This window comes from Theropithecus gelada, chromosome 2 (assembly GCF_003255815.1).
Source record: "Theropithecus gelada isolate Dixy chromosome 2, Tgel_1.0, whole genome shotgun sequence".
In the NCBI taxonomy this organism is placed as follows: domain Eukaryota; kingdom Metazoa; phylum Chordata; class Mammalia; order Primates; family Cercopithecidae; genus Theropithecus; species Theropithecus gelada.
Genome location: NC_037669.1, coordinates 61,964,097 through 61,980,817, shown reverse-complemented (window position 1 = coordinate 61,980,817; position 16,721 = coordinate 61,964,097). Strand labels below are relative to the sequence as shown.

General features: G+C 37.1%; 1 protein-coding gene across 4 annotated transcripts in view; it reads left to right on the top strand.

Moving 5' to 3' along the window:
- CNTN4 (contactin 4) overlaps nt 1-16,721 on the top strand; it is a 998,936-nt gene that overhangs the window by 843,817 nt on the left and 138,398 nt on the right. The gene's annotated exons all lie outside the window — the stretch shown is intronic.

Genomic DNA, 16,721 nt, shown 5'->3' with positions numbered 1-16,721 from the left:
TACTCACTGGATGGGCAAACGCCATAGAGAGACTTTTATCTTGAGGTCAGTATATTGGTAGGCCTGGTTATGAGTACATCAAATGGAAGTGTCCTTGTCTGTGACTGAACTATTACAATTGATAGCTTATTATTTCCCAAGTCAACTGTTCCCAGACCTTTTCTACTGTATTAGTCTGAGTCATGGATGAGATTCACTTGTGGGATATACCCCTGTAGGCATCCTTGAGGTGCTGCACAACTCCCTGGGTGATAACCATTATTCCCCGACTCATGAAGGTGTATTACAATTAGAGTAAATAGAGTCTTGTAATAATGGGGAAACTAAATCTTCTATACATAACTTAAAAAGTATTTATAACTAAATTAGGTATTTTGTTGGTGAAAAAATAACTGTTCTAAAGTAATAGTTCTACCCATGTTTAGTATTTGTGTCCACTCAGATGATAATATTGGTGATGGGGACTGCTGATTAAATTGCCAAACTTGAAATCATTGGGTAAATATAGAGGATAGTTAAGGTCTCCAAAGCAAGTCTGAGGCAAGCATTCAGGTATCTGCAATTCACTGAAAGAGTGTTCTCCAGGAAAAACCTGTAAGGAAAAGCAGAATAAGGAAGAAGGAGGAACCAAACAAGGATGGGGTATTAGGTAAAGTCTAACTTAAGTCTAATCCAGAAGGGAGATTTCTGGAACATAAACTGTGCCTCCGACCCATTTCCACCTTGAAGTAATGAGGCTAGCTTTTATAAAAACTCCATATTAATCACTTCCAAAGCTACCCTTAAGTGGGGTTGCAGAAGTGGTAGGAATCAAAAATCTTTGATTTTGCTTATATATGAGAGTATTGTGAAAAAAAATTGATTTTCCAATGGCAGGAGCCATCCCTAAGGACGAGTGGGTATCTGCCCAGTTGTCTTTTCAATATGACTTGACTTTTCCAGGACTGTATAATGGAGGAGAAGTAGCTTCTACCCTGAGGAAATTATGTCTAATGGTTCAATATCCTGGGGGTTCTCCTGGCCTGTGTGGTGGAACACATCTGACCCTGGCAGGACAATCAAATACCATCAAGTAACTGATGGTCCAATTAAAGTGAGGTGCAACCTTGAGCAATTATCTAGTTAATTTGGCATCTATCCAGATGATTGGCTCCCAGATTAGAAAAACATTAAGGCTAAACTAAAAGTTATTTCATAGGGACTTTCACAAGCGCTCATCTGCATCTAAGTCTGATTTCTCAACTGCCTCGTTGAGCCAGATTACAAAATAATCAAATGTGCTGAGTGTAATAAGCATCTAATGAGAGGACAAATGTTTTTCTTACCCAACTGCAGTCATCTAGGCAAGAGCTTTACTTAAGTTGTCATGAAGAGGGAAGCTGTGTACTTGGCTCTCAAAATCAAATTTGGTATCTTTATCAAGTTATTGAGCATATACTTACCAGTAGTAGGAGGATGTCATTACTTATCTTACTATGAAAACTGACAGACTTACATGTGAACGCCTTTGCAAACCTAAAGGTGTTTATAACAATATAAGAAAGTTTGGGCTTTTTTTTTGTTTTTTTGTTTGTTTTTTGTTTGTTTGTTTTGCTCTTAGTTAGTATCCATACCAAAAACTTAGAGATAGCCACGAAATCACCAGTAAATCCCAGTTCTGTGCTTCCCATTTTTTCTGCAGATTGCAATAATCTGGGGAACTCTTTAATATCCTGATGGCATGCCATACTTGTTATCAACTAATTCAGTCTCTGGTCCTAGGAACCAGGCATTTTTCCTTAAAGCTCCCCAGTTGTGACTCCAAAGAACAAAAGAATTTGAGAACTATTGCTTTAATTGATCAGGTTTAAAAAGCCATTGAATTTTCCTAAAATATTGATCCTCAGGCTTTATCATGCATCAAAATAATCTAGAGGACATGTTAATACACAGATTGTTGAGCTCTACCCTGAGAATTTCTGATACAGTAGTTCTAGAGAGGGGTCTGGGAATTTATATTTCTAACAAGTGATGTTGATGCTGATGCTGCTGATCCAAGACCACCCTTTGAGAACCACTATCCTAAAATGGGAAATCTGTCCTACACAAAGGGCTTTTGTTGTTGTTTTAAAAAAATTGAACATAGTCTCCCTACCAAAATATCTGATTTTGGATCAAAAAGCACTCTGAATCCAAAGTACCCCTGTATGAGAGAAAGAGAAGGCACCAACGATTCCAACCATGGCTGAAGGCCCTATTTCAACAAGAGAGTGAATAGGGATAAAGCACACAGGATGTCTTGACAGACTGCCATGTGAGGATTGAGCTAAAGTGCTGCATGGCATGACTCTGGTCATTAAAGCCAACTGAGGGGAGACATTGAAAGCTGATAAATATTATGATACATATTATGATAATCCCTTACATCAATTCCCCCAAAGAAATGCAATCAGTGAGTTACAGTTTAAAATATTACTCTAGAATGCAGCCTAAGGCATCACTGAGCATTAATACTTTATATACAATCCTATAACCAACATCTCTGAATCTTCTGTAAAACTGCTGTGAAGAGATTATCCATCTTGAAGTCTGTAGTACTTTACATAAAGATATTTCCAATAAATTTCTCATAAAATGTAGAATTTCTCTCTTGAAAGAAGAAAGTTTGCATCTTCTAGTAAAGAAGCCAAGTTTTTCATCAGTCAGAAAGAAATAATGTTATTTTTTTCTTTGGCCAGTCTGGGACTAATTTAACTCTGTTGTACTAATTCTAGTGAGATTGTTTTCTACATTTCCACCGTTTGAATTGAGTCATATTTTAAATGTATTTACTACTTTATGTCTTTTACCATTATCTACCTCAAGTTCTTTGAATTTGTGAATGAATACATAAATGAGGTAACTATTTTTCCCCCTCTACCACCTTCTGGCAAAATTGATTGCATTTGGGGAGCCTAATCTAAAGAGTATTAATTAGATTGACATTCAAGATTTGGTAGTGGGGAGTGTTGTCATCAAGATAGCCAAAAGGGAAGCCCCAGACCCTTATTCCCCAATGGACCAATTGCTGTTGAAAGAAATAAAACCAGTTAAGAGATTTCTGCACTCCAGTCAAGCGTAAAGCCAATAACATTAAAGCACTGTAGGAAAATGTATGGCACTCGCTTGCTAGAGGACCTCCTACTGCCCTCAGCATAGCACAGAGGTATCAGTAGAAAACTTCCAATTCCTAATTCCTTGCTGAGGAGGGAAAGAAAAGAGTGGAAAGTACATCTAATATTTTTACTTTTGAGGGGGAAGTACTACCTGAGGGAGTGGTTTCTGTTTTGCCTGAATCTAAGTGATGACAGAAACTGGCCTATGTGGGAGGCCCCATGAGAACAAAGGATATCAACATGGCTTGGTCTGGTATCAGGCTGTACCACAGACACTAGGGGAGGTCCAGTACCAACAGAGGGAAATCTAATGCTTCCTACAGCACTAGAAAGTCCACAGTATCTCATAAAGACACGAAGGGAAGCTCCTGAGTAGAAACCAACAAGTCTTCAATTAGGGGATTACATACAAAAGCCCAGCGAAGACACATCACCAGAAAAGGCTTGAGAGATCTGCAGAATCTCCAGCTGGATGATTGTTCTCAGACTGCAGAGACTAGGAGAAGTGTCTTATTTTTTAAATGCCAGAATTCCAACAGAAGATAATAAAGCACACATAGAAACCAGAAGACATGACCCAACCAAAGGAACAAATTATATTTACAGAAATCAACCCTAAAGAAATAGAGGTGTATCAATTACCAAAGAATTCTAATTACTCTCATAAAGATGCTCAAGAAATTAAGAGACAGTACAGATACATAACTACAGGAAATCAGGTAAATGAGGCATGAACAAAATGAGAGTATCAACAGAGATAAAAGATGAAAATGAACTCAAAGAAATTCTGGAGCTGAAAAATACAATATGTGAATTCAGAATACAGTAGTCAGTTTACTAGAGAGATTCAACAACAGGCTTGACCAGACAGAAAAAAATAATCAGCAATTCAAAGACAGAACATTAGAAATTATTGAGGCAGAGGAGCAAAAAGGAAAAAATAATGAAGAAAAATGAAGAAAACTGAAGGGTCTATGGGACACCATCAAGTGCAACAATATAAGTGTTACATAATTTGCAGAGAATAAAGACAGAAAATGACAAGAGAGCCTATCTGAAGAAAAAATGGCTGAAAACTTCCCAAGTCTGAGCAAGGAAATGGACTCACAAATTTTAGAAGCTCAAGAACTGCAACTAGGATGAATCCAAAGAGATCTACACTGAGACACATTATAATCAAAGTGTCAAAAGTCAAGACACCAAAAGAAAATCCTGAAAGCAGCGAGAGAAAAGCAACTCATCACAAACAAGTGTGCATCTATAAGATTATCAACAGATTTTTCAGCAGAAACTGCATGTTAAAAGGGAGTGGGATGATCTACTCAAAGTGCTGAAAGAAAGAGCTGCCAATCAAGAATACTATATCTGGCAAACTGCCCTTCCAAAATGAGGGAGAAATTGAAACTTTCCCAGATAAACAAAAGCTGGATGAGTTTATCACCACCAAATCTACCCTCTAAGAAATGCTGAAGGGAGTCCTTCAAGTTGAAATGAAAGGATGATAAATAACACAAAACCATATGAAAATGTAAAACTCCTAGATAAAGGTAAACATACAGACAAATATAAAATCCTGTAATATTGTAGGTACAAAAATCACTTTTATAAAAATCTGGTATAGAATTTTTTAAAAAGTATAAAAGGTAACTATAAATCTGTATTAATAACTATACAATATAAAAGGAGGTAATTTGTGTCATCAGTAACAAAGTGGGGTAGCATATAAATAAATAGTTTTTATACATGATTGAAGTTAAATTGTTGCCAGCTTGAATAGATTATTATAACTTTAAGATGTGCTGTATAATTACAGTGGTAACCACAAAGATAATATCTATATAATATACACAAAGGGAAATGAGCAGTGAATCAAAACATAGTCATTTTTAAAAATAAAAGAAACACAAGGCTGGGTGCAGTAGCTCATGCCTGTAATCCCAGCACTTTGGGAGGCTGAGACAGGCGGATCACTTGAGGCCAGGAGTTCAAGACCAGCCTGGCCAATATGGTGAAACCCCGTGTCTACTAAAAATACAAAGTTTAGCTGGGTGTAGTGGCGCATGCCTATAATCCCAGCTACTTAGGAGGCTGAGGTATGAGACTCACTTGAACCCGAGAGGCGGAGGCTGCAGTGAGCCAAGATCATACCACTGTACTCCAGCCTAGGTGACAGGGTAAGACTCTGTCTCAAAAATAAACACATAAATAAAAATGAAAACAAAAATCAAGGACACAAAAGAAGAAAGAGGAGAAAGGGTAAACACAAAAGCTACATAAAACAGTTGAACAAAATGGCAATTGTAAGCCCTTCTCTATCTCTATTTTAAATGTAAATTGATTAAATGCCCCAATATAAAGATATAGGTTGACTGAATGGATTAAAAACAAACAGGATCTAACTATATGCTGTCTATAAGAGACACGCTTTAGATCTAGGGATACACACAAGCTGAAAATGAAAGAATAGAAGAAAATAATCCACGCAAACCAGAACCTAAAGAGAGCAGGGGTGACAGTATTAATATCAGACAAAATAAACTTTAAGACAAAAACTGTCACAGAGACAAAGAAAACATTATATAATGACAAAAGGACTGATTCATCAGAAAGATGTAACTGTTAGAAATATGTATGCACCTAGTATTAGAGCTTCCAAGTGTATGAAGCAAACATTGACAGAACTAAAGAGAGAAATAGCAACACAATAGCAGGATACTTTGATACTCTATTTTCAATCATGGATAGAGCAATCAGACAAAAGACAAATAAGGAAGCAGAGGATGTGAACAACACTATAGGCCAGTTGGACCTAATAAGCATATAAAGAACACTGCTCCCTACTACAGCAGAATATGAAATCTACTCGTGCACACATGGAACAGTGTCCATAAAAGACCATATGTTAGGGTACAAATAAGTTTTAACCGATTTAAGAAAATTGAAATCATATGTAATATCCTCTCTGACTATAATGGAATGAAAGTAGAAATTGATAGCAGAGGGAAAACAGAAAATCCACAAATACGTAAAAATTAAACAGCTCATTCTTAAGCAACGAATGGGTCAAAGAAGAAGTCACAGTGTAATTTAGAAAATATCAGGAGACAAATGGAAATGAAAATACAACATACCAAAACTTATGGATGCAGCAAAAGTGGTAATAAGAGGAAGGTTAATAATGATAAATGCTTACATTAAAAAAGAAGAAATATCTCAAATCAACACCCTAACTTTGCACCACAAGGAACTAGAAAAAGATTTTAAAAACTGAAAAATCAACAGAAGTAATGAAATAATATATATTAGAGCAGAGATAAAGGAAATATAGAACAGAAAAATAATAGGGAAAAAATCAGTGTAAGCAAGAGTTGATTTTTAAAAAGATCAACCAGATTGAAAAACCCGTAGTAGACTGAGAAAAGAGAGTACTCAAGTAAATAAAATCAGAAATTAAGGAAGAGACATAAAACAGATGATTCAGAAATAAAAAGGCATATAAAGACCACTATAAATAATCATTCACTGAAAAATTAGATAACCTAGAAGAAGCAGATGAATTGCTAGAAACATACAACTGCTTAAGACTGAGTCTTGAAGGAATAGAAATGTGAATAGACTTAACACTCATAAGGAGATTGAAGCAGTAATTTAAACCTCCCAATAAAGAAAATTCCTGGACCAGATGCCTCACTGGAGAATTCTACCAAATGTTTAAAGAAAAATTAACACCAGTTTTCCCCAAACGCTTCCAAAGAATTGAAGAAGCAGGACCACATTTAAACTCATCCTGTAAGCGCAGCATTGTCTTAAACCCAAAAACAAACAAGGACACAAGAAAACTACAGACCATAACCCTGATGAACACTGATCCAAAAATTGTCAACAAAATATTAGCATACTCAACTCAGCAGCACATTAAAAGGATTATACACAATGTCAAATTGGAATTATACTTGAAATGCAAAGATGACTCAACATACAAAAATCAATTAATATAATACACTGCAGAATGAAGGACCAGAGCCACATGATCATTCCAATTGATGAAGAAAAAGTATTTGACAAAATTCAATACCATGTCTTTTTTTTTTTTTTTTTTTTCACTCTGTCGCCCAAGCTGCAGTGCAGTGATGTCATTTTGGCTCACTGCAACCTCCACCTCCCAGGTTCAAGCATATCTCCCACCTGTGCCTCCTGAGTAGCTGGGATTACAGGCGCAAGCCACCATGCCTGGCTAATTTTTGTGTTTTTAGTAGAGATGGGGTTTCACCATGTTGGCCAGGCTGGTCTCAAACTCCTGACCTCAAGTGATCCTCCTGCCTCAGCTTCCCAAATTGCTTGGATTACAGGCGTGAGCCACTGTGCCCGCCCTAATTTCAATATATTTTCATGATAAAAACAATCAACAAAGTAGAGAAGGAAAGTACCTCAACCTAATGAAAGCCTTAATGAAAAATTTTACTTCTTTCCTTTCCAATTTGGATGGCTTTTATTTATGTATTTACTTATTTATTCTTTCTCTAATTGCTCTGCCTAGGACTTCCAATACTAGGTTAAATAGAAGTGCTGAGAGTGGGCATCCTTGCTTTGTTTCTGATCTTAGAGAAAAAGCTTTCAATTTTTCACTGCTAAGCATGATGTTACTCATCCACCTTACAGTCGGAAAATTAAAAACAGAATTACCATATGACCTGGCAATCCAAACATTTGGTATATATTCAAAATAATTGAAAACAGCATCCTGAAGAGAAATTTGCACACCTATATTAATTGCAGTATTATTCACAATAACGAAGAGGTGGAAGCAACCTAAATGTCTGTGGATAGTTGAAAGGATAGAGAAAATGTGTTTATATACATACAATGGACTATTATTTCTGTTATGTATTACAACATAAATGAACCTTGAGGAAATTATGCTAATGAAATGAGCCAGTCACAAAAAGCAAATACTGCATGATTCCACTTTGTGAGATGTCTAACATAGTCAAACTCATAGAAACAGAAAGTAGTGTTGTTACCAGAGGCTAGGAGAGAGGAGGAAATGGGGAGCTGGGTAATGGGTATCAACTTTTAGTGTTGCAAAATAAAAACATTCTAGCAATGAGTTGCACAAAAGCGTGCATATAGTTAACACTACTGTACTGTACACTTTAAACGTGGTCAAGATGGTAAAGTTTTTGTTATGTGCTTTTTACTACAATTTTAAAAATAGAAGATTTAGCAGTATTTTTCAAACTTGAAGGCTCATATGAATTACTTGGGAATTTTGATAAGTTTAGATTCGAATTTCAGGTCTGAGGTGGGGGCTGGGATTCTGCATTTCTAGTAAACTTCAAGGTGATGCCAATGCTTCTGCTCTAGGGATCACATTTTCAGTGGCAAAAAGTTGTAAAATCGTAGGTCTCTGTCTCTCTCATAGTGGATGGAGTTCAGGAGTGTGTACGTTTAACAAGCTTATCCTGGTGATTTTTATGGTCAGTTAAATTGAGTTTATTTGAGGTGCCACAGATCTATACTCCACTTTCTAGATCCCTTTGCTATCCAATCTTAAGCCATCACAGCAGAGTACCTTTCTAACTCATAAGATTATGTAGAGGTTGGAAGGACAGGACTGTTCTGTTGGTATAACCACCCTGTGTCCAGTTAATCCATGCTTCCCTTGTTACATTATCCAAGAGTGCAACATGACCCAACAAAACTTCTATCAGTCATGTGAGGCATTTTTTTTAACAGAAGAAGAGCATTGGCACCAACAACATTTCATCTCTTCCTTTTCCAGCATAAGAAGACCACGGATCTTCTAGACTCCTAAAGAAATTCATTTGTACTTAGTGTAAGGCATGTTGCTTTCAGTAAAGTCTTTTGAATGTGATGAAAATGAACATAGCACAAAGGCAAACTATATGCTTTCATTGCCTACAAAACTGTTTCCGGTGCTTTACTGAAAGAGCATGATAAGCAAGATATCAGTCACTGCCACATTACATAAACATAGCTCATGTACATTGTAATATGGTTCTGGTGAGCCTGCATGTCTAGAATAGAGCCTGTATCACTGAAGTGCATGAAACTGCTGTGATACCTTGTCCCACAAAGCCTCAGGGGACACATTCTTTGAGCAAGTAAACTCAAAGTGAAGTTCTTACCTTCTCAATGCTGGGTCAGCTATTGGGCATACTGGGGAGGAAAGAGGAGACCATGTGCTTCTGCAGAACAAGACCCAAATCTGGGGAAAGCTGAACTTCCAGGGTGTACTTGCCCTGCTACCTTTCCCTAAGTGTATGTTGTGGGAAACGCAGGGAAAGGCGGTTACCTGCTAGAGCTAGCTCAGTGGCTGGGGCTGATTCTATGTATCTCTTCTCAATCCAGCATTCAGTGACTTCATGTTGATAGCTTGAAATTGGCCAAGGTAGGAATATTTACACCACAGAAATTGGCAATGACTACAAACCAAATTCTTTGGTGTTTTATTTTGTTTTCTTTTGTTTAGAGAGCCACTTGTAAAACATTTACTATCACACCAGTTCAGATGATTTAGTAGTATAAACAGCCTATGTGGTATTTTTTGGATAATTTGTTTCATTAGACTAAGGTACAACTCCAAGGAGGATGTCATGTCCTGTACACAGGACTGGAAATTGAAGAAGCCATTCACAACCCTATATGAAGGGGAGCAAGGGATGTGGTGTCCAGGCAAAGCCTTATGAGAAGGGAATTTCCTGTTTTGAACAGAATCCCTGACTTCTTTCCTGCAACGTACATTAATTCATCAGATATTGATTAAATATCAACATTTTTTATAATACACAAAAGGAAAAGAGGCTTTTACTTGAATTATGCCAGAAGTCAGACAAAAGAAAGATGGTTGCTTTTTGGCTGGGCATGGTGGCTCACACCTATAATCCCAGCACTTTGGGAGGCCAAAGCAGGAAGATGACTTGAAGTCAGGAGTTCAAGACCAGCCTGGCCAACATGGTGAAACCCCATCCCCACTAAAAATACAAAAAAAAAAAAAAGATTACCAGGTGTAGTGGCTCACACCTGTAGTCCCAGCTACTCAAGAGGCTGAGGCAGGAGAATCGCTTGAACCCAGGAGGCAGAGGCTGCAGTTAGCCGCGAGATCACACCACTGCACTCCAGCCTGGGTGACAGAGCAGGACTCTCTCTCAGAAAAAAAAAAAAAAAAAGATTGTTGCTTTTTAAAAATTTAGTCAATTTTTCAATAGATTCATTGATTAAATATCAACTTTGTGTCAAGCACCAGGCCAGGTCCAAGGGATATACAGATCCAGGATACATATTCTTGCCTTCAAGGAACTGATGTTCTAATAATAGCTAATAACAAGAGCTACTATTTCCTAACCACTGAAATTCTAGTTCTAATAATAGCTAATAACAAGAGCTACTATTTCCTAACCACTGAAATTCTAGTTCTAATAATAGCTAATAACAAGAGCTACTATTTCCTAACCACTGAAATTCTAGAGTTCCCACTGTCATAGTCTGATGACTCTCTTCTGTTCATTCAGCAGACATTGCATACTATACACTACTTGCCTAACCGAGAGCATGAGTTTGTGTAAGAGTGTAAGACACTGACATATAAATGAAATATCACCAATTTGAACTGATATAAGAAAGCCAATGTGGTTACAGAGTGTTTAAAATGCAGACTGTCTTACTATCTTTATAGGGATAGGATGGCTCAAAGGAGGTTAATGAGAATTTAGCAGCTGAGGCCCTACTTAAAGTATTATATAAGAATTATTCTTAATCAACCTGTTGATTATTTATATAAGAAATAATGTTCTAAAATGTCTTTAAAATATTTTTCTGGGAATAAGAAAAAACTTCCACCTGTGTTCATGTAACTAATTTTTGACTTTTGAAATATTTTATTAAAAAAAATAAAAAGGCCACACCTGATCCTACTTGTTGACAGAGAAAGATGAGAGATCTTGAAATGGCTCCTGTGCTCAAAAGTATTTGTCAGTTATCATAGAGCCCGAAGTGCCAATATTGAAGACATATTTCTTACCCAAAGCAGCAAGTAATACTCAGCAGTAAAAAGGAACAAAAAACTCCTAAAGGTCACATACTGTGTGATTACACACCACACACACACAGACTCTCTCACACACACATATGTATCTAAAACATTCTCAGAATGACTGAACCGTAGTAATGGGGAAGAGGTCAGTGGTTTCCAGGAGTTACAGAGGGGAGGTAAGAGGAGGCTGGATATGACTATGAAGGGGAAGCAAGAGGAAGATCCCTGTGACAATAGAATAGTTCCCTATCTCAATTTCCTGGTGCTTTTGCGCGGTCTACATGTGTGATATATACACATTATACCAAGTATCAGTTTCTTTGTTTTGATATTTAACTGTATCTACATAAGGTGTAACCATTGGGGGAGACTGGGTGAAGGACGCACAGGACCTCTCTGTATTGTATTTGGCACTTTCTGTGGGTCTATAATTATTTGAAAATAAACATTTTCTATTTTCAAACAATGTTGTGTTTCTCTGACTCTAAGAAATTTTTCAACATAAAAAAGTCTGATAATGGTGGTTGGGGTAGTGCAGTAGTGGAAATAACAGTGGAGAGGGGAGGTATGAAATTCTTAATCTGGATCAAATACTGTGCTAAGTACTTTATGTTCAATACATGTATTGTTTTATTTAATCCTGAAAACAATCTTGTGATTATAAATTTTTTTGTTTTATAATAACGTGCCCAAAGGGATAGGAGTTTATAAACCCAAGAGCTGCCCATGGAAGAAGCATTATTGGAGTCATCAGGAAACAGGGCATTCAATAAATTAGACCAAAACAATAGGAGGATGGATATTAGGGACATTAGAAGGGACACATCATGCTAACATCAAAATGGAAAAATCATCTACTTCAGAGTTGTGTTGAGAGTCTCCTTGTTAATATCATTCATAATCAGAGAGCACTGATTTTTTTTTTTTTTTAAGAGAGAGGGTCTCACTGTCACCCAAGCTGCAGTGTAGTGGTGTGATCCTAGCTCACTGCAGCCTTGAACTCCTGAGTTCAAGTGATCTTCTCACCTCAGCCTTCCAAGAAGCAAGGACTACAGGCATGCACCACTACACCTGACTAATTTTTTTTTATTTTTTGTACAGACTGAGTCTCACTGTGTTGCTGAGGCTGGTCTTGAACTCCTGGTTTCAAGGGATCCTCCTGCCTTGGCCTCCCAAAGTGCTGGGATTACAGGCGTGAGCCACCACATCTGACCTCAGAGAGGGCTGATTTTTGAATCAGCCATTCTAAAACAGTGGACCTAGAAAGAAGAAATCTTCTACCAGTAGCCTTCTTTCTAGATACCAATCCAACAGGCCAGAAGAAATTTGGGGTCTCATAATCTGATACCAGTATTTTCTCCTCAGTAGTGAAAAGAGTTGAATTAATGCATTCACTCTAAGCTTGTTTTTGGGGAATGATGAGGTAATAGTTAAAGAGAGTAGACAAAGGTTAAAGTAATAAGAAATGCTGAACTTCCAAAAAAGCTGGCCTTAATATTCTCCATCAACTGGCAGTGTTCCCAGTGATGCTTCTATCACAGACTGTGATAGAACTGGCATACATAATAATCCTTTCTTCTTCAATAATATAGTAAGACATCACATCCATATATTTCCCAAATAGGACTGCCACTGCCTGTCTAGTTAAGGAGTTATCATTCTACTGTTTCTCTTGAGAAATGACACTAAGGCAAAACACTTTTGTTTTCAAGGGGTTCTATTGGCCACTTAAAATACCCTTGATATATGACCAGAAGTCATTGAATTAACTAAAAACAAATAGTTGTGAATTACATAGAGGGCTTCTCTCAGCCACATGCTTCTCATAGATAATGTAATAAAGATCATTGATAAATAATAAAAAGTTCCATTTCTCACATGGGAGAGGTCCCATAATACAGCTCATTCAAACGCTGAGGGAGTGGTGCCCTCTAGCAGTGCATGTGAGAAATATTATCATATAAGTATATTAAATATAGCAAATAAGGATCTCCCACTATCTCTGCTACTCTCAGACATAAGGGGTAATTTGACAGTTGGTTTTGTCTTTTCCGAGCTACTAGAAACCTACTGAAGTTTCACTTCCATGTGCACTAATTTTTTAAGTGCCAGCAAAGGTTAGATTCTAATAGTGCCCTTTTGGGGACTTTACCAATAACTTTTAAAATGTCATTATCTGTGAATGTCACATAAAACAGGTCCCTTTCTCTTTTCTTTCAGACCTGCCTTAGATCAGTGTTTGGGGATGAGAATAAAGGGTACAAATAGGAAAAAACATCATCCTACAAGCTGAACAGCATCTCAGGTGCAAAAGATGGTCACAAAATGGGAGAATGTTAAGAAATCGATTAATGGCTCAAGTATTCAAAAACTGATGAAGTTCGACTCTTTTCCCTTAAAAGCACTGCAGTTTATGGTTACAACTGATAGATTTGCAGGGTTCGATAACTTCAGAAGCTAATTAAGTAAACTGAGTAAACAAAAGAAAAGAACTTGAATTTTTTTTTTTTTTTTTTTTTTTTTGGAGATGGAGTCTAGCTCTGTCCCGCAGGCTGGAGCACAGTGGCACGATCTTGGCTCACTGCAACCTCCGCCTCCCAGGTTCAAGTGATTCTCATGCCTCAGCCTCCCCATTAGCTGGGATTACAGACGTACAACACCACGCCCGGCTAATTTTTGTATTTTTAGTAGAGACGGGGTTTTTTTTTGTTTTGTTTTTGTTTTTTTTTTTTTGGTTTTTTTTTTTTTGGGAGGGGGGACGGAGTCTCGCTCTGTCACCCAGACTGGAGTGCAGAGGCGCAATCTCGGCTCACTGCAAGCTCCGCCTCCTGGGTTCACGCCATTCTCCTGCCACAGCCTCCCGAGTAGCTGGGACTACTGGCGCCCGCCAGCACACCCGGCTAATTTTTTGTATTTTTAGTAGAGACGGGGTTTCACCGTGTTAGCCAGGGTGGTCTCGATCTTCTGACCTCGTGATCCTCCCGCCTCGGCCTCCCAAAGTGCTGGGATTACAGACGTGAGCCATCCTGCCCGGCCTTGAATTTTTAATTCCATTTTAATTAGTGAAAGAAGTTTGAGCCAGTCTTATCTCTAAGATATTCAAAAGATTATATGGCACACAAATAGTACATTACAAATGCTTTTGAAACTGAAAGGTGTGTTTTCTGGTTTCTGTCTATCTGATATGCTGTTTCAAATCCTGTAAAAGCAAAATATAGTTTTTTGACAAATATGCCCATGTGTTGTGCACAGTTTGATTTATGTAAACTCATTTCAAATGCAACTGCAGAATTCCTCCTGAATGGATGAAAAATGTCTGCCTAAAGTGATAGAAATATATGTGTGTAGAAAGATATAGTTTTAAGAAGGGATTTTTATGAGATACAGATTTGTAACTCAATTTCCTTTAAATATTCCTTTAAAATATTCTTAAAAAAAAAAAAAAAACTTCAAGAATACCTGACTGTTTTTTTTGTTTGTTTGTTTGTTTGTTTTTTACATTTTTGTGTCAGTTCAGGGGTTTGCATTGAGTTTGCTCTGCTGAAACACTTTTCTGTGACTTAGCTTATGTGGGATTGGTAAGTAGGGGAGTGATGTCAGTGTAACATAGACCCTGGATTTGTTCAGGTATTTTACTAAGTAGCAGCAACGAAACACAAAGCCCACAAACACAGATTAACACAGCTAGCCAAGGGAAAATACCTACTGCACGTGATTCCCATTCATGCCACATTCTTCCTCTTGGCACAGTGTGGCCACGTACTCTTACGTGGCAGTGCTTATCGCATAATTCTCAGTCTTTCTATTTGCACTTATTCCATAGCTTAGCAATCTCAACTCTTCTTTCTTCCATCAAGCCACCTTCTCATGCATGTGCACACACACATACACACACTGCATTTTTTGTAGTAGTTATTATGAATTTAATTTATCTTTTAAATCATGTTTATATTTAATTATGCTTGATAATTACTAGGATGGTTATTGTTTTTGCAGTGTTCTCGTTACATAAATATTGAGTAGGTATGTCCTGACCCTGTCTTTTTCATAAACCCTACAATTTTTATTACATGATTTTGCAGACCACACAAGAAATACATTTATCTTATTGCAGCAAAAACATTTGTACATCTGTACTTGCCCTCTACTTATTAATTGCAATTATTATCTTTGAATTACTCCCAGAATTATAGACTTCCCTCATAAATCTGAGGTAAACAGATTGAGGTATCAATTGCCTACAAGATTCATTTTTAAAATTTTACCTTCCCGTGAGAATACCAGCCCCAGGTGTACATTGCATGGCCCCGTTAAAAAGTAACCTTTCCATCTTTATTTGTTTCTGGGCAGTTACCGAAAGTATTTCCACAACAAAAGAATGTAATCAAGATTTAATTTGCTTCCACTGAAGTTTATTTTCATTTTTAAAAATCATTAGCCTATGATTTAGGAATTTTTAAGAAATTGGCCCTCATTACCCCCCAAGCCCCCGCATTCACCTAACACACGCTCCCAGTCCTCGTTTAAGTAATTTGTGGTTTATATTTAAATTTTACATTCAACATGATCTTAAGTATTAAATTCCACCAGGTCAGACTGTAGTGAGTCAGGGTTTTAAAATATGGTAAGATTCCAAGAAATGAATCCTTCCATTCTAAAATCTCTTCTTGCACATTAATTCAATTAACTCAGAAGAAAATAGATATTTTCCAGGAAAAAAAAATGTCTTTTATTTTACTTTTGTGAGAATACAAATATGTGTCTTTTGTTTTAGGAAAGAAATAATTCTCTAATAGTATTTCCATATAACTATGTTACTGGTGTTAGCATGAGTGAATTTTTTAGAACACTAGTGGTAAGCATATAATAGAGCTTTCTCAATACCTACACTCCAAAAGCAAGTCACAGCTTCTCCTAAATGAGCCAAGTACTTGCAGTGACAAGCTAAACAAAGCCTTGTTTTTAAGGAGAAGCTTACAGAGGGTGACAATATAGAGAGTTCAGCATGTTCTCTAATGGAGATATATATGAACAGAGTACCATGGGACAAAGCACAGGTGGTGACCATATCAGAGAGGGAATGCTTTAACCTACACAATTAAAAAAATATATTCTTATGGAGTTCCTAATTTTGTTTCTTTCTCTTTCAATTTTCTGAAATTTTAAAATGTTTATTCACTTGAACATACAATAATTTTCTTTAAAAGAATCCCTCCACAGGGAGATGAGAATATTCTGTGTCTTGATCTTCATGGTGGTGTATATCACATTCATCAAACTGTACACACACAAATGGTACACTGTACCAAATACAAATTATACCTCAAAGTTTAATAAATCCATCAAAACATACAGTGTTCCATACTTTAAAAAAAATTAGCTTCCTTCCTTTGATGATCAAGGTGGCAATAAGTGTATTAGAGAAAGAAAAAGATGTCAAGTGCTGTGGCTCATGCCTGTAATCCCAGCACTTTGGGAGGCCAAGGCAGGCGGATCATGAGGTCAAGAGATCAAGACCATCCTGGCCAACATAG